The sequence below is a fragment of the Lissotriton helveticus genome, chromosome 11, assembly GCF_964261635.1.
Source record: "Lissotriton helveticus chromosome 11, aLisHel1.1, whole genome shotgun sequence".
Taxonomy (NCBI): Eukaryota; Metazoa; Chordata; class Amphibia; order Caudata; family Salamandridae; genus Lissotriton; species Lissotriton helveticus.
Window position 1 is genome coordinate 1,090,033,052 of NC_136072.1, and position 18,786 is coordinate 1,090,051,837.

Consider the following 18,786-nt stretch of genomic DNA (forward strand, 5'->3'; position numbering starts at 1 on the left):
CTTAGGACAGAGTATGGAAGTTACACTGGACAGCAGTATTAGAGCTACAAAGGACACACCTCATGGGAATGGATAGGACAGGAGTAGTGGGGTTTCACAGGAAAGTTGTGTGGGATTTACCCCAGACTGAAGTATAGTGGTAATTAAATAAAAAATATGGGGGTTGCCCTGGACTGGGGTATTAGCTGCAGAGGACACAAGTCATGGGGTTGCATAGGACAGGATGTGCTGGCTTTCTAAGGAAAAGAGTATGGAAGCTACCCCAGACCTAAGTATAGGTGTTACTTAGAGCAGAATATGGGAATTACTCCAGACCGGAGAATAGGTGTTTTTACTATAGACAGAGTATGGGATATCCCAGATAGTACTTTGGGAGTTACTCTGGAATGGTATGTGCGGTTAACACTGGACATGAGCATGAAAGTTACGAAGGGCAGAATTGTGAAAGTTACTTTGGACGCTTACCTTAAGCGGGAGCATTGAAGTCACCCCGACAGGAGAGATATCCAGGCCTGGGTATATAGGTATTTAGTGGACAAGCAATGTGTAAGGGTTGCATTAGCCTGGAGACTCACTCCTCTCAAGCTACTGCCAGATTCTGGTCATGGAGATCCTAAAACACGTCCAGGACTTGAATATACTTTAAGTGCTGTTAGGTGGAAGCACGATATATGACTGCAGGTGGTGGTGCCTGGAAGGCATGATGAGTCCATGCAGAGGTGGAGCAAGCAAGAGAGAGCCTGTTCTTCGCCTCTGATAAGTGAGTAGAAGGAGAGCATCACCTGACACTTGCTGGACAAGGTCACATGTAATCTGGATAGTGAATAGTCTTAGATGTTCTCACTAGATGAGGAATGGAATTCCATCAGTTCTGCTATATTCCCTGCCAGCTACTGCACCAAAGACCCTACATTGCCTCCAGCTCTGTCTTTGCTCTTACACAATGTTTACCCCCTGCCTAAATCGATTGCCCTTTCAAAGCAAAGAAAGTCACGCTCGCCCCAGGTGGGACTCGAACCCACAATCTCTGGCTTGGGAAGCCGGTGCCTTGACCATTAGGCCACTGGGGCTTAGCAGGCTGACGTGCTAGGGCATAATATGGATGTGGCAGCGTTAGGGGTTCTGTGCTTTGCAGAAGAGATCCATTTTGAGCTGTATTCATTTGATGGTGAGATGGGCCTTTGGGGGTGTGGAGCACAAGTAATAAAGGGCACAGGACAAGGGACCAAAGGGATAGCAGTGGCACAAATTAAGCTGTAAATTAAGGTGCTTTATGGGCTTCGGCTGCAGGGCGCAGTGTTTTGTATGTGAATGTAGATGTGAGCTGGCCAAAAGTGAAATAGGGAAAATAAATTGGTCAGTCAATGCCAGTACTACCTTAAAGTCAAGTAAGGGGTTGAAGTTGAGCCAACCTCATGTCACCAGAGCTGTAACACAGAAGGAAACCTTTCTTCCCCAGGACTGAAAATAACAGGAGTTCTTCATAACATAGGCTCTTCGTTGCGAGGTCCTTCATCCCAAGGGTTCTTCATTGCGAGGTCCTTCATCACAAGGGCTCTTCATTGCGAGGTTCGGCATCACAAGGGCTCTTCGTTGCGAGGTCCTTCATCACAAGGGCTTTTCATTGCGGGGTTCTCCATTACAAGGGCTCTTCCCTGTGAGGTTCTTCTTCACAAGGGCTCTTCATTGTGAGGTTCTTCTTCTTCACCACAGGGGTTGTTCATTGCAGGGATTGTTCATTGCAGATAATCTTCTTCCCAGGGGGTCCTCATCGCAGTGGTTGTTCATTGGAGGGATCTTTATCGCAGTAGGTCTTCTTAGGGGTTCTTCATCGTAGGGGTTCTTCATCGCAGGGGTTCTTCATCATAGGTGTTATTCATTGCAGGGGTTCTTCCTTGTGGTGGGTTCTTAATCGCAGGAATTCTTCATTACAGGGGATCCTTTCTGTCGGGGTTATTTGTTGCAGGGGTTGGTCGTTGTACGGGCTTTTCATCACAGCAGCTCCTTGTGGCAGGGGTTCTTCGTCACAGGGTTGTTCATCGCAGGGGTTGTTCATTACAGATGGTCTTCTTTGCAGGGGTTCTTCACTGCGAGGGTTCTTCATTGCTGGGGTTCTTCATCACAGGAATTCTTCAACAAAGGGGTTCTTCACTGCAGGGGATCTTTTCTGCTGGGGTTGGTCGTTGAAGAGGTAGGTCGTTGCGGGTGTTCTTCATCACATGCATTCTTTGTCTGTGGCAGTTCTTTCTTGCAGGTATTCTTCGTCAGAGGGCTTGTTTATTGAAGGAGTTGTTTATTGCAGGGGTTGTTAACTGCAGGTTGTCTTTTTTGCAGGGGGTCTCCATTGCAGGGGTACACTTCTGGCAGCAGTTCTTCCTTGCAGGAGTTCTTCGTCACAGGGGTTGTTCATTGCAGTGGTTGTTCATTTTCAGATGGTCTTCTTGCAGGGGTTCTTTGCTGCAGAGGTTTTTCAATGCAGGGTTTAGTCACTGTGGGGGTTCTTCATCAGAGTGGCTCCTTGTGGCAGCGGTTCTTCCTTGCAGGGATTCTTCATCACAGGGGTTGTTCGTTGCAGGGGTTGTTCATTACAGATGGTCTTCTTTGTAGGGGTTCTTTATCGCAGAGGTTCTTCACTGCGAGGGTTCTTCATTGCGTGGGTTCTTGATCACAGGATTTCTTCGCCGCAGGGGTTCTTCACTGCAGGGGTTGGTCGTTGCGGGGGTTCTTCATCAGAGTGGCTCCTTGTGGCAGCGGTTCTTCCTTGCAGGGATTCTTCATCACAGGGGTTGTTCGTTGCAGGGGTTGTTCATTACAGATGGTCTTCTTTGTAGGGGTTCTTTATCGCAGAGGTTCTTCACTGCGAGGGTTCTTCATTGCGTGGGTTCTTGATCACAGGATTTCTTCGCCGCAGGGGTTCTTCACTGCAGGGGTTGGTCGTTGCGGGGGTTCTTCATCACAGTGGCTCATTGTGGCAGTGGTTCCTCCTTGCAGGGGTTCTTCATCACAGGGGTTGTTCGTTGCAGGGGTTGTTCATTACAGATGGTCTTCTTTGTAGGGGTTCTTTATCGCAGAGGTTCTTCACTGCGAGGGTTCTTCATTGCGTGGATTCTTGATCACAGGATTTCTTCGCCGCAGGGGTTCTTCACTGCAGGGGTTGGTCGTTGCGGGGGTTCTTCATCACAGTGGCTCATTGTGGCAGTGGTTCCTCCTTGCAGGGGTTCTTCATCACAGGGGTTGTTCGTTGCAGGGGTTGTTCATTACAGATGGTCTTCTTTGTAGGGGTTCTTTATCGCAGAGGTTCTTCACTGCGAGGGTTCTTCATTGCGTGGATTCTTGATCACAGGAAATATTCTCCGCAGGGGTTCTTCTATACAGCAGTTGTTCACTGCAGGGGTTGGTCATTGCGGGGGTTCTTCACCACAGTGGCTCCTTGTGGAAGCGGTTCTTCCTTGCGTGGGTTCTTCATCACAGGGGTTCTTCATCGCAGGGGTTCTTCATTGCAACAGTTGTTCACTGCAGGAGTTGGTCGTTGCGGGGGTTCTTCATCACAGTGGCTCCTTGTGGCATTGGTTCGTCCTTGCAGGGGTTCTTCATCACAGGTGTTGTTCGTTGCAGAAGTTCTTTGTTGCAGAGGTTCTTCATCGCAGGGGTTCTTCATCACAGTCTAGAAGACAAAAACAAGGTATTAGCCCAGCTGATCACATGACTGGTGTATTCCCATGGTGTTCATATAAAACAGTGACATGTAGCAGATTCTCCAGGACATAACAGCTCTTACATTACTTATATGATGTGGATAATATGCCCTAGTATCTATCCCCCGGTCTGCTTATCTCCAAAGAAGCACATCCACTAATCACATTTATTTCTACCCCTATGTGGTGCGTGTAATGTCAAACCTATGTACGACGTTGGAGTGTCCCATTGGAACATTCCTAACAACTGCTGCATTCCCAGTAAGCGCAACAGATGATACTCCTGTCTCTTTCCTGGTTTCTCTTTGCAGCAGTTCAGAGTGTTGCTGTCCATTTGTCTGTGTATACTTGTCCCAGTGCCACAGTATTCCTATTCCAGCTTCATCTATGTAACCATTTCAGAGTGGCTCTGTATTCTTGTCAGTGTCTTTACGTCACAGTGTCCATATGTCACAAGGTCCTTGTTGCATTGTTGGTGCTTTCCTGTCCCATCGTCAGTATCTCCATGCCACAGTGCCATTCCATGTAACGGTGTTTTCTTTTCCCCCTATGCCACCATGCTTTAGGAGGTGGCAGCTGGTATCTATGGGGGAAGGTGGGCGGGCGTGCGTGTGCCCAAAAGTAATATATTAAAAAACGTACATGGAGATAAACAAGATGTCCTCCGGTGTGGATGTCTTTTTCCTTCCACAGCAGCCCGGCCACCAGGAAACTCCCTTGCCTAATCCTGGTGCTGCTCACATGCAGCATGTGAGCAGTGCCCTGATTGGAGAGAGCTCCCACACTCTGTGCTCCACAGCACTCCGGAGGCCTGCACTTACTCCAAACCCAGCTGTCCTGAGACAGCTGTGTTGAGAGGTTTAAAGTGCGCATGTATGGCTGCCCGTCGCAAGACAGCGGGTCAAAATGACATGCACACTTAAAACAAGTGCAAAAGACAGCCCACTCTCCTTCCTGCTGTTGTCACTCAGCGGCCCGCCCTTGATCTGGGGCTCTGTTCGGGACAGGGATGACAAATAAAATGGTAATGAATTACCATTTTAGTTTTCATCTCTGGTGCTTTGGGGGTAATGTAAGAGGGGTGACGCGCCTCTACTCCAGGAGAAAAGGCATGGAGAAAGCAGTGAAAACGAGCTAGAAGCAAGGAGAAGGCTCTCAAAAAATGGGGAGGAAAACAAGGCAAAAGTAGTGAAAAAAGGGGAAAGGAGGAGAAGGCATTCAAAAAACAGGGGAAAAGCAAAGAGAAAGCAGAGGGAACGTGGAAAAAGCAAGGAAAATGTGTCAAAAAATGGGGGAAATACAGGAGAAAGAAGTGGAAACGAGGGAAGAGCTAGGAGAAGGCACTCAAACAAATGGGGAAAGACGCGTGGAGTCTATTGGCAGCTCTGTCTGACAGGAGGTAGCTGTAGGATGAGTTACTGCATCTCCTACTTCTTCGTACATGTCCATCTCTTCACTTGGTGACAAGGATTGCGCTGTTTATAAGCGTGGAGGAGACAAATCACAGATTCCTTTCAATCTCCATGTCAACCTACATGTGCCAGTAGCAACAGTGCCCTATTTGTGCTTGGCAGATAGCGTTGCAGCGTGCTCTCTTATCGTGTTGCAGCGCTTTATAAATACTTGATTGACTGATTGTTTGAATGAATGATTGATTGATGAGCATAGATTGAAAAAGGGGTTATGTCCTGGTTCTGCCATTTTGCTTTTGCACCACCAATGTTCTGCTAACATGATGTATCCTACACTTCATCAAAAATTATTTTCATTAACTTCGAAAACATCTTTCCTTTTTTAAGGCTGACCGAGTTTTTGTTCCAGCTCTAGAGACACAACAGTTTATTGTTTGTCCACTGTACAGGCTTCTGATAGGCCAAGACACCCTGAAAGCGTTTGGTACCCATACACAAACTACTACCCTCCAAGGATGATCCAGTGCATTGCATCAATGTCTTGTTGATCTAATAGCTGCTGTCTAGTGGGTATTCATTAAACACATTAGTGCCTTTTTGGGTTTCGCCTGCCGAAAGGCTGCGCTCTGCGCAGCTTTTCAGCGCAGGTGAAATCCTATGTCGACACTAAGCACTTCGGGAACGTCCCCCGGCTCTCATTGGCTAGCTCCATAAATGGAGGCTAGCCATTGGGTGCCGGATCTGTCCGTCAAGGCCGGACCAGATTCGGGGGCGTTCCCGAGATTTTTTCCCTGGGCGGAGTTACGTTTTTTCCCGTTCCCTCCCCTTTCCCGCCGTCCGTGTCCTCTCCCGCCCCCCTCCCACCGTCCGTGTTCTCTCCCGCCCCCCTCCCGTCGTCCGTGTTCTCTCCCGCCCCCCTCCCGTCGTCCGTGTTCTCTCCCGCCCCCCTCCCGCTTGTTTTCCTGACGCTGGCCTCGCAATGGCGCTGCGTCTCTCCTCCCCCTCCCGCTTGTTTCCTGATGGCGGCACCGGCCGAAGATGGAGGCATCCTTTCCCTTGCCGCAGAGCTCAGGGGCGCAGCCTGACCCTGCTCCAGAGCTCTCTTCTGCACAAAGTATCTCGGTGCCAGCCAGCCGGGAGGAGGGGGAGGCTGGATCCGGGTCCACGCGGACGGCGAGGGATCTCCGTGCACCATGTTTGCTGCCTGCCTGCTGCTCGTCGCTCTGCTGCTGCACGCCCGGACGGAAGTAGGCACGGGGGCGCCTTGCTTTTCAAAGACGCCGCCTTCCCTCCCCCCCTCCCGCTGACCGTGTGCTGTTCCCGCCCTCCCCCCCCTCGCTGTCCTGTGCCCCGTTCCCGCCCTCCCCCCCCTCGCTGTCCTGTGCCCCGTTCCCGCCCCCTCCCGCTGTCCGTTCCGCCCCCCCTCCCCGTGTGTCCGTTACCGCCCCCCCTCCCCGTGTGCCCGTTACCGCCCCCCTCCCCTTTCACTCTCCGTTGCTTGTTTTAATATGGCATTATATGCAGTATGAGTCACGGCAGCTGCAGGACACATTCTGTTTTACAGCCGGGCTCAGAACGCTCTGCGGCCCGGATAGGTGCGTGACGTGGATCGCTCATACGTATGTGCTGGTTTATGTGCTTGTTTTAATATGGATATAGTGCACGGATATTAAATCGACGGCATGCAGACCTACTCCAGGGCCCTTGGAGGAACAGACTAATTATGGAGAGAGGAATTGTGTTGACTGGTCTGTCTTGGGGGCAAAGATGGTGAAAAAAGTGCAAGCAAGTTGTGTCGTTAAAGCAGAACATGCTGTTAACAGAGAGGCCACAAGCAGGAGAGTTCTTTATCTCAAGTAAACAGGAAAATCCCAGCTCCCAAATCTGCTCCCAACCCCACCTCCTTTCCTAAACGTTTATCTATGTATGTGCTGGTGTGTTTGTGTGCACGCATGTGTGTGTGTAAGAGAGAAACAGAAAAGTGTGGGTGCGAGAGAGTGTGTATGAGTTGATATGTGTTTGTGCGTGTGAGAGGGACAGAGAGAGGTGTGTGTTTGAGGAAGTGCTGTGTGGTGGGTAAGAAATGACCTGCCGACGTGGGGAAAGCAGGTTCGAATCCCTGCTTCGGCTCAACATCTTTTCATGCTGGGCCGATCTGATCACATAATCTCCCAGCGCAAAAAAAAAAAAAACAATAAAAATCGTTCCTTGTGTAATGTAAAGCACTTTAATGCCCTTGGGCCAAGTTAACATTATGTGGAACTGTAAACAATAATACAATACAAAGAAGGAGCTAGTGTTTCTGTGTAAGAGTGCTTCTTCTGGCAGCTGCATGTCTTTGTTTTTTGTGACGAATGGAAAGTGAGCTGTCTTCTGTCAATAAATGATAATGTGCAGATTATTCTGCAGTGCTGATTAGAGAGGTGTGTGTTTGAGGAAGTGCTGTGTGGTGGGTAAGAAATGACCTGCCGACGTGGGGAAAGCAGGTTCGAATCCCTGCTTCGGCTCAACATCTTTTCATTCTGGGCCGATCTGATCACATAATCTCCCAGCGCAAAAAAAAACAACCCAATAAAAATCGTTCCTTGTGTAATGTAAAGCACTTTAATGCCCTTGGGCCAAGTTAACATTATGTGGAACTGTAAACAATAATACAATACAAAGAAGGAGCTAGTGTTTCTGTGTAAGAGTGCTTCTTCTGGCAGCTGCATGTCTTTGTTTTTTGTGACGAATGGAAAGTGAGCTGTCTTCTGTCAATAAATGATAATGTGCAGATTATTCTGCAGTGCTGATTTTTTTTTTTAATGCAACCCATTTTGTTACCTCCTCAAAACAGTCACTTAATATTTGGGGTGCTCTTTGAACAGCGGCTGCACTGGGTCAAGCTGACTGCTCAAATAAAGGGATGCAACACTTTAAGGAATCATGATGCGATGGCCATTAACATTTTATGATGTAGATCAAAGTTTTGCAAGGAGACCCCTGGGCGGGAAGACTATGAGGCCTTAGCTACTGTCAAATACGTGCTGTAAGGAATATGTACAGAAGGCATGAAGTGATTGACGCTCGCCCCCACCTACAGTTATTTACTACACAGTATTATAGGGAAAAGCGGCAGTGTTACTAGAGTTGCTTTGTAAACCTGCCCTCCGGTCACCAAACCCTAAAAGCATGGTTGCAGCACCCCAGCCTTCAATTAACAAATGCACACCCAGCCCCAAGACCGGTGTGCTGTGCTGAAGAGTTTCAGTTTGTATCAGAGTGTATATATGTTGGGTGGGAGCAGATAGTGTTTCTCTTCCTCATGGCTGTGTGTTCAGGAATCAATTTAAGTATGGGTAACCCCAGCATCACCCTTGTGTTACGGGAAGACACTCCGGTTGGAGTAGCTGTTTACAAGTTTCGATCTAGAGATTAAACTATTGGCATTGTAAATGACAATGCCATTTATTTATCTGTTTTCAAAACCAACACATAAATACAAATTTTGTCATTTACAATGCCAATAGCTCAAACATTTCAAAAGGCGAAACCATTGCATTGTAAATGCTTGTTGCATATTGGTGCCAAGGTGAAGTCAGAGGATAATGTCATCAGCAAAGCGGCATTGCTCACACACTGATTTGGCAGGAAACATTCTGGCGCATGTTATTTTAGGTTCCAAATCACAGATATAAATTAAATAAAAGGGGATTAAGATCATGCCACTTCTTAATCATTTTCTGTGCGGGATAAATCTCTTCTAATATCAATTTACACAGCACACCAAATGCAATGATCATGATCTCACTCTTGATGAGACAAATCCAATAACACATGTTGTAAATAACCTCACAGATGAGATTGCTCACCTGTGAGCCCAGTGGACTGAGATGGCCCAGATGAAGAGACTGAAACCAAGTCACCCCTCACTTAATTCATCGTTCATAAACAGGGCATCTTGGTGGCCTTCGTGGTTGGTTGGGTGACTCCATAGGGGCGGAAGGGATGTCATCAATATACAGGGCAGAGACATGCCACAAGATATCCAGATGAGGACGAAAGGTACAGGTGAGCAGAATCCGACTAGCTTATTCTGCAACCGTTACCTGGGGTATGGCAGCACAGGTCATCGCTGTGAGACGAAGAAGGGCGCGCGCTCCAACACAGTTGTGTGAACCCGCAACGTGAAATCCATAGGGATGTGGACAAAGCGCAGTGAAAGGGGAGGGATGATGTCCTATATACAGGGCGGGGGCAGGGTAGAGGGGAGACCAGCCGAGGCCTGTGTAGGTAAGAGCAGTGGGGCAGTGGGACAGGGGGCGAGGGGGATTCCGAAGGACTACGATGAGGGAAAATTAACTATTTATTTCGTTTTCCCTTGTCATCATCTGTCAAAATGGCAACCCACCCGGCACCATCGCCCACTGCTCTTACCTGCACGGGCCGCGGCTGAGGGAGACCAATCCCACTAAACCAAAAGGTTTAGGATATGGTAAAAAACAGCATCCACACCACTCAAAGGACACAAAGAAAGAAGAAACAAGTGGTTACTACTCAGTATATAAGGACGGAATCCAGTTGGACGGTTAGAGACAGGAGCTCATGTTCCTAACCTTTCCTATTCTGTCCAGGACCCTAAAGTCAGCCATGTCACAGATTCGTGGAAGAACCTTACTAATAAAGGAAAGCTGAAAAGAATCCATAAACAACCACTCATCGCTGAGCTTTATTAGTTCTGTGACTTCAAATGGCCCCAGAAGGGAAAATGATATCCAGGAACAGCTGGATGGACCTGCTTTGCACAAAACCTGATCAAGGTCTGTGAAGGCAGTCTATGGAATATATATATGAACTGATCACATCAAACCTGGAGTTCAGAGGGTGGGTGACAAAAGCCTGCAGGAATTCCCAGAGAAGCATACAGGAAGTCGTAGGCGCAAAGGCCTGGAGGTGCGAATTGAGACCACATGTGATTCTCTTCAAATGATGAACAGCCAGTAGTGTATTCCATGGCGAGCATAGATTTCACAGAGGTGGAGACTGGTAGACTTGCATCTGGACCTTGCCTCAAATCCCAACTACCTGGGTGTCAACATGGTAGATTACCATATTACCCATAACGCTATGAAAGGTACGACTATGAATGCACTATTAGTTTTTGGTTTAAGTACGTTTTGGTGTAATTCTGTTCAGCAGTTTTATATGGAGCTCCACCAACAGTTTCTTATGAAATTTAAAGTGTCAAATGTCACTTTTTTGCCTCCCTATTTCATGAATTTGCACAATACTTTTCATGTCAAGCCCATATAGGATAAGCATTTCTTTTGGGAAGTTTTGTGCAGATTCCTCAAACTGCACCAAAGTTATTTGAAAAACTAAAAACGTCTTTTTAGTGGAACGTTAGACCCAACCATAACTACTCTAGAGCTATCGTCACCTCTCTTATATATATTGATTTGTTCACATGTATGGTATTGCTCATTTGGACTTGTGGCACTCATTATAGTGCATGGCTCATTTGTCTCATGCTATTATTCAGTTAGTGGACATCCAAACTCTAAAAGTTGGTTGGTTAGTCACTTGTATTTGAAAACCAGTGCCGGAGGCAGCAGTCACTGAGGGGCCGATTCACAGAACTAATCTGAGATAAAATCCTAAACTTACTATTTTTGGTATTCACAGAAGGCATTTAGTAGTAGTAAAGTTAGGACGCCTAACTTTACTACTACTAAATGCCTTCCGTGAATACGAAAAGTAGTACGTTTAGGATTCTATCTCAGATTAGTTCTGTGAATCGGCCCCTGAGCCTCCTACTAAAATAAATTCAAAATTACTTTAAATATCATCTGATATTTTACTTCTGTTGAACGCTACAACGCTAAGGTTAGGTTTAGAGCTAGGCTTAGATTTAAGGTTAGGGTAAACTTTAAGATTAAGGTTAAGATAAGGCCATTACAGTTTAGAGTTAGAGTTACGCATTTGATTAAGAATAAGGTTTATCTTTGAGCAAGTCTAGGAGCTGGCGGTAAGCACTTATTAGGGATTGGTATATGATAAGTATAGGAAATCCAAATTTCCTATGCGGTCACCGCATATTTTTCACCTCTTGATGGACCCTATATTTTTGCTAGTTTGAGAACCTTGTGCACATTACCCCCGCTAACCAGTGGTAAAGTGTCTGTGCTCCCCCTTTAACATGGTGGAATTTGCATATTCCTAATTGGCATAATTAACTTGTCTTTAAGCCCCTATTATATGGTACAAAGTATACCCACGGTCTGGAAGTTAAAGGCACCAATGGACCTCAGAACCTACTGTGCCATCCACTATACCGACAGTGTTGTTGCAGGGTTTCTGTACTCACACAGAACTGTGCACAGAGGAGTGGAACCTCGGCAAATTAGGGTGTCCCAAAACTTACCTTAGCAACCAACTCACCCCTTACCGAGCTAGCTACAGTGTCTCATTGGACATATCAAACACCCAATGTTTAGACAAACCAGAACATGAACTTACAGTACCTCAGGGTACGTGGGACTCATGAACACTCTTTCGTTATATTATCATTACAAACCAGAACATGGAGTAAAGAAGACACATGTGCATTTGAAATGTTTATTTACTAATGCCGTCTTCTCAGGCGCAGTATCTTTGATAATACAAGTATACTTATTATCAGTAGCAAAATTATCAGCATAGTTACTAAGACATAAAAAGCGAATGGTGACAGCATGTTAACATGCTGTAATGAATAAGAGTTAACAACACTTATATCTCACCCTCCCTAACACATATATTATATTATTATCTAAGAAGGTCTCTTTGGGTTGTTTTAGGGCGGGCCCATACCTTAGTGTCCTAGCATGAAGGAATCACATCAGCATACACCAGCTCTCTCTGCATGTGCACCGCATCAAGTGTGTTAACAATTCTCGTGCAAAGCAATATCAATCCCGCCTCAAGCCCAAGTTGGCAAAGGCTGCACTTGTGTTATGACTATGAAGGCGTGGAGATCAGACCTCATAACAATTCCATATCGTGTTGCTCCTGAAACTTCAGCACTCTCCGTGCAGACATGTTTTATTAAACAAAGCAGATATCAGAGCAATAACATATTATTCTCACATTCACCACGCCAAACTACTAGGTTGAAAGCTAAGTCAACAAATGAGGGTCGTGTGCAGAAGTTGCAAGAAAGGAAAAATGGCGTTTAAATCTCAAACGTACCTATGCTAACTTAACACGATATAGGGATATATAGGAGTTATACAACACCCCCCCATGATCCGAGAACGGACTAAATAAGGTAACAGAAGTGCCATCACATGAGAGCAGAATCCATTTATAAACGAGCATGAATAAAGATTCAAATATAAAAATTAATGCTAAAAAAAATAGCCCACAAATATATTGTGGCTCAAGCCAATAGGCAAGCAAAAAATAAAATGTCTTGACCAAAAGTCAATAAAATCAAGGAAATGCTATCAATCAGCATGTCAATTTGAGGCAGTGTCTATGATAAGACCGTATATGAAAAGTAAGCTGCAACAGCCTCCAGGAGGAAGTCACTGTCCTCATCAGAAAACAGTTCAGCCATCCAATTTAAAAGATGAAAGGAACATACGTGATCTTCCAGCACCGGATCCTCTATAACCATCAGAGGACAGCTCGGTGGGTTCTCAAGAAAACTTAGTTCCAAGAAATTCTGCGCTGCCGACAACACATCCCAGGGACCCATTAGTCCATGTGCCACCGCCAAGGCCATAACCCTTTCGTCAGAACAAACCAACTCGTGAGCAATGATAGGACTCATCAGTTGATCAAAATCGACGTCAGAAGATGCTGGTCCGCAGAGACACAAATCAATGGCCCAAAGGAAATCACAGGTCAGACAGCGAAATACAGGCTGGACACAGGTGAAATAGGAGAACCGAAAAGATAATCCAAACGCCGTGCTTAGAGTCGCTAACGGCAGTGTGCCATAGTAATCAAGCATGCGGTTGCGAAACCGCGTCAGTAGTAGCCGTGCGTGGTCTTGCACAGGAAGGGCATCCATATTTAAAAAGGCAGAAAACCACCAATGCGCCAGCCGCTAATGCAAGCAAAAACGGGAACCCTCCAAATAAGGATGAAAAAATAGAATGGAAGAATGCAGGGATGACTCCAAATATCTTCTCAAAGGAAGTCACGAGACCACCGCTAACAACTTTAAAAAAATGTGCTAGGCCCGTTGTGGAGGATGCGTTAAAGATAGAACGGACCATGGCTCCGAAATGCAAGGGCAAATCAGTGTTTAAAAGAGCCTGAACCTCCGTGCGGGTGTTAGCAATGTGAAGCACGAAAGTTTCACGGGCCGAGCTCAAGGCCACCTCTTTCTGGGACAATAGAGCTCTTATTCTAGCCATGCCGCTGAATTCTGCTCCCAAGGTCGGTATCTGTGGCCAAATGGAAGACTACCTATGTTCACGTGTGGGAGGATAAAGAACATTTCTGCAGCAAATAACTCGCTCACTAACCGTTACTATGAAAGCTATACCTTTAATTAAACCACAGCAGTTTTCATTATTGAGCATTAAATAACTACCATTCTCTAACAATTTAAACGTGGGGATGATAGCAGGAACTGGCGTGCCCTGTAAAACGCAAGCCATATTCGGTCTGTCCCTGTTACATGAACCGTGTAACTGTATGTGTCTACACATTAAAGAATGATCTGGCGTCTCAGTACACTCATCCCCTGTTAGATAAACCTCTTGTTCATCCTTGAAACATCTGTATGTGTATGGGAGTGACCAGACCTCATGAAGAAAACCGCTACCTAAGGGTTCAAAACGACCTATTGGCACATATTTCATACAATTTGAAAACTTATATAAAGCAAACGGCAGCGTTATTAAACCGTGGATAAGCCACGTAGCAGCAGTGGTCTCTGCCACAGAAAAAGGTAAAGATTCCAATCTTTCAATATGGAGCATAGAAAAGAAAGCATCACGCATTGAAAGCAAGCGTTGTTTGTCTGTCAAATTAAACGGTGCAAATAAAGAGGAAACGTTCATGTATCCCCAGGGAACTTTACCCATTTTTAGAGTCTGTAGTGTCCATGCAAACTGCATGATTGAACGTAATTGATTTTGACCATGGTATAATACAGACACTTCATCATGCACAATATCAACAACAGACGACACAATATTATCTAATGTGTAAATTCTAGAGGAAAGCACGTTAATGCTATTGTCAACCACTGCAAGCACTTTCTCAAGATTTGCCTGATCAATAGCCCTAAGGCGTGAAGCAGCCTCAATCTGTGAGAGTTTCCAAATTTCATTGTAAACACCATATAACCACCTTTTAGACCTGCCACTAGCTGGGCCCTTAATGAAATCATTCAAATCCACGTCTGCATTCAGTTTGGAAAGGTGATACTTAACCGCAGGTAAAGTTGAATGTTTCAGCCAAGCTTGACACAACTTGCCAACTGAGTAAGAGGTGACAGTATGACTCAAATCAAAACGGGGATCAGATCTAACAGTCTTAAAACCGTCAGTTATATTTAAAAATCTCTTTTGGCAAGAATCAGCACCACGGTGCCAAAGCAGCCAACCCTTGGGATTCATACTGGAAATGTTAAAGGAGGAATTCAGAAGCAGAGCCTGTATATCTCTAATGGACAATTTAGTAAAATTACTCCAATTCTCATATTCCTCCAACTCCGGGAAAGACGGGGTGTTTAACCTTTTAGATGTAGCCAATCCAAAGCACGTGGTCTGGGAAATGGTTTCATTTAAAAACCACATATGATTTGGGATGAGACATGCACGGTGCAAAGCCTCAGTACCTTGTACCTGCCAGGCCCTTGAGCCCCAAACTGATTTAAGGTCTATGGTATCCTTCCATAACTCATACCCTCCAGTAACTAATTGATCCAGGAAGGCCTTTGAATATAACAATTTTGTATTTGTAAGTCGAACCTTGGACAGTGGCTGTTTGTGAAATTTAAAATAAAAGGACTCGGGATTGGACTGATTAAAGTCAGTGAAATAAGTATACTTTTTAAGAAACGTTTCTGAACTCCCTTGTGTTGGTGCTGGGCAATGTTCCCACTGAGTAAAATTAACCGCATCCCTTCGGGAAGATGTCTTGTGTAAGAAGTGATTGCCATAATGTTGGTAACAGAACAATTCACCATAATTAGCAGATTCTAAATATAAATCCTCAGCATCAAAAGCAGCATAATATTTCAAATCAGAAAACAAACTTTCCACAGCATTAACATCCCAATCATCAGAACGAATGTTTTGTTTCACCACATCCCCCATATTAACTCTTAGTACATTAGGGACATTAACGACTTCCGTTGGACCATGTATCTGAAAACGAACTGCATCCCACGCGATTCCATCCAGAACAGGCCACGCTGTGATGTTAACCAAAGTCAAGTCTCTTTTTAATCTGTGTGTAGAATGTGAAGAGGAAAGTGGGGCCAAAGTTCCATTCAAATGAGTAATGCAAGTTCTCTCCTCGACATAGTGTCCATTCATAATGCGAAAAAAATAAAACACAAAACCAATTGACATAAAAAGGTAAACTGAAAAAAGGACCAGCCAAATGTATATCCAAGGAGGTATCAAAAAATGTTTTTTAAACAGGCTAGCATATACTGCAATTTTAGAGGGTTTTTTCGAGGCAAGGGAAGCAGAGTCAAATGAAAATCTGGATTCCGTGGCTAAACGAGCTTGCATGTCAGGCATGGACAAATCAGTGGGGTATGTATAGTCTGTCTCATCAAGGTTAGTTCCTGGTAAATTATTCAATAATGGACTGGAAACAGCAGGTAATTCGATGGCCACCTCAGGTTCATTATTAGAAGCAGTGGGCATAATTGAATTTCTCACAATGGAAGGACAGGAAACAGCCGGTGTCATGCTAAGAAGAATCGGCCACTCTGTGTATCTTGACATTGTCAATAGAAATAAACCTGTTTTCCTTACGACCTGGAAGTGGTGGTAAAATGACTGTTCTTGTGCCCTTCACTCCAAGCACTGGGACTGGAGCTCGATAGGAGGGACCAAACTCTTTCTTGTTGTCGATCTTCTCTCGAACCAGTTCTCCAACTTGGGGTAGCCAGCCAACTACCGGGATCTGCAACGCATCATCCGATGTGGAGGGCAAATGTTCCTTTGCAAGAGTGTCTCTCGTCTTTTGTAGATTCTGTAAAACATTGCAATGCTCATCTGCGTCAAAGGAAGTGGCGCGAACCACCGAGTCTAGACCGTCAAGGTCAGGGACGAACATCTTGATGCCAAAGAGCAGTTCGTATGGGGTCCGCCCACCCAGAGACCTTCTAGGGAGATTATTAAGAGCACGCTGCACGCCATAGAGGTGAGCCAGCCAGTTTCTGCCAGTGCCTATAACTCGGGCTGTCAAAGATTGCTTTAAATCACGGTTCATTCGTTCAACTACACTATTACCCTCGGGTCTGTAGGGTGACGAAAACTTGACTTGGACCCCCATCGAAGTCATGGCATCCTTATACGCCTTAGAGGCGAAAGCCGGACCCTGATCCGAATGGAAGGTACCACAGGCAAAAATCCCTATAAAGATACGCAAATCTCTGATGACAGTCCGGGAATCAGCGCTGCGATGTGGCCATACCCACACAAAGCGTGTGCATGAGTCAACTGCTACTAAGATGTATTTATACGCAGTATCAGATGAAAATGGACCGCAGTGATCTAAATAAACACAGCCTAGAGGTTTATTAGAAATGTACAACTGAGTCTGAGGCGGACGCGTAGCAGTTGAAGGTTTAATCTGCTGGCATATGTCACACAGAAGGACATAATCACGCGTCTGTTTGTACAGTCCCCGCCACCAGAAACGTAATTGTAATTGAGTTACAGTGGCCGAGACGCCCGCATGCGCAGACGCCACACCTTCATGAGCCGCTGTAATCAAGTCTGCTCTGCGATCCGAGTTGGGAATCAGCCGTTCCCCAACATCAGGAATTGTCACAAAAGGAACCTTTTCGGGACTTAAGTGGTATTTATACTTCGAAGGGAATCCCGGAGGATGTTTACTTCCCTTCTCAGAGGCAGCAATCGCTGCCAAGATGTCGCTATCAATCTTGGTTTTAGACCTAGTAACTGCTGCAACTAAGTATGTAGATACTGCTGATTTCGCCGCTTCATCAGCAAGCGAGTTGCCAACAGCGTGAACTCCCACGCGCTGATGACCGAGAGTATGAATCACATAAACGAGTGGCAACATAGCCTTAAGCTCTGCCACTCGAACCCAGATCATTTTATGTTTTATTGTGCTACCCTTGGAATCATGAAAATCATTTTGAATCCAAAAGAACAAGTTTTCATTGTAAGACTGGACACAGTAGTAAGAATCACTTACAATTAGAGTAGTAACACTTGGATCTGCGTACTCCAAAGCTAGTAAGAGAGCACGAAGCTCTGCCAATTGTGCGGTGCAATCGCCCAGGGGCAACGTGTGTACCTCCCTGGAAATGAACTCATCATTCAACATAGCACCGACCACAATGGCGCATGCGGAAACGTAGGCATGTTTAGAGCCATGCGCAACCTGCGCCGACCCATCAGTGTAAATGATGCAATGGAAGTCTTCCAAAGGTCGCATCGCCAGAGGAGCAGGATGAACGAATTCATACTGCAAGTACTCCTGCGACCGTAAGGAAGCGTCAAAAATAAACATGACATCTGCGGATGACAATGACGCAGCCCACTGTATCCACCGAGGGTGCAAAGCCTTTGAATTTGGTACACTGGCTTTCGTGACTGCCTCTAAATGAGGACAGGGTGTTACCACTAGCATGCGCTTCCCCTGCGACAGAGCTCGTTCCTTTAGAATAGCCATCTGTACAGCAGTTAAAACCTTTTCTATGGTGGGAAACCGCATCTCAGCCGAGGTGTACAAGTGTGACTTGTAAGCAATAGGTACAGTGTCACCTTCATTAAAAGTGAGGTACGTGAAACCCACCGTCCCAGGAATTATTCTTATGACCAGGTTGGTGTGGTTATCACGAGTCAGTAAATATTTAGAAGCGAGCAGATCAGCCTGCAAGGATTGCAAAATGGCTGAATGCTCAGGCAGCCAGCATGATTTTGAGAAAGTTGGTTGTATCAAAGCATACAAAGGCTTGACACGCTGGGCATATTCCGGAATGTAAGTTCTGCCGAAATTCAAAAAGCCCAGTAAGGATTGTAATTTTTTCAGAGTTGTTGGTGCGCGCAATTGTGCGCACTTCTCCAAGAAGTGAGGAGCCAAACCTCTACCTTCATTGTTGAGCTCATAGCCCAAAAACAACACTGTGTGTTCAGCAATGTGCGATTTTGCAAAGTTGAATTTGTAACCCATGTCTGCGAAGTTGCAAACAAGAGAATTTACACGACACAGATGCTCCCAAATATCGTCGTCTGTGAGATATATGTCATCCACATACGAAAAAGCATCAGGGTCGAGTGCCTCCAGAATAGAGACAATGCGAGCGGTAAATATACCAGGACTATTCTTGCAGCCCATTGGAAGACGCCGGAATTGCTTTTGGACTCCAGCGCTCGTAAAACTGGTCCATTGGGAGCTAAAGCTGTCCAATCTGTGGGCATAAAAACCATTGGATATGTCAAGCGTTGTCTTGAAACGCTTACGCACGAGACTATCCACTAGGG

The 18,786-nt window shown here is 45.7% G+C and overlaps 1 long non-coding RNA gene and 1 other non-coding gene across 2 annotated transcripts in view; both read right to left on the reverse strand.

Moving 5' to 3' along the window:
- Nucleotides 1–997: 997 nt before the first annotated feature.
- TRNAG-CCC (transfer RNA glycine (anticodon CCC)) lies at nucleotides 998–1,070 on the reverse strand. Its single transcript has one exon. It is a non-coding gene; the product is annotated as a tRNA-Gly (tRNA).
- Nucleotides 1,071–18,786, reverse strand: part of LOC144792601 (uncharacterized) — a 38,970-nt gene continuing 21,254 nt past the window's right edge. Inside the window, exons 2-3 of the long non-coding RNA XR_013602587.1 lie at nucleotides 3,083–3,664; nucleotides 1,071–2,633 (exon numbers count right to left, since the gene is read on the reverse strand). This is a non-coding gene — a long non-coding RNA (uncharacterized LOC144792601). The remainder of the gene's footprint in view (nucleotides 2,634–3,082; nucleotides 3,665–18,786) is intronic.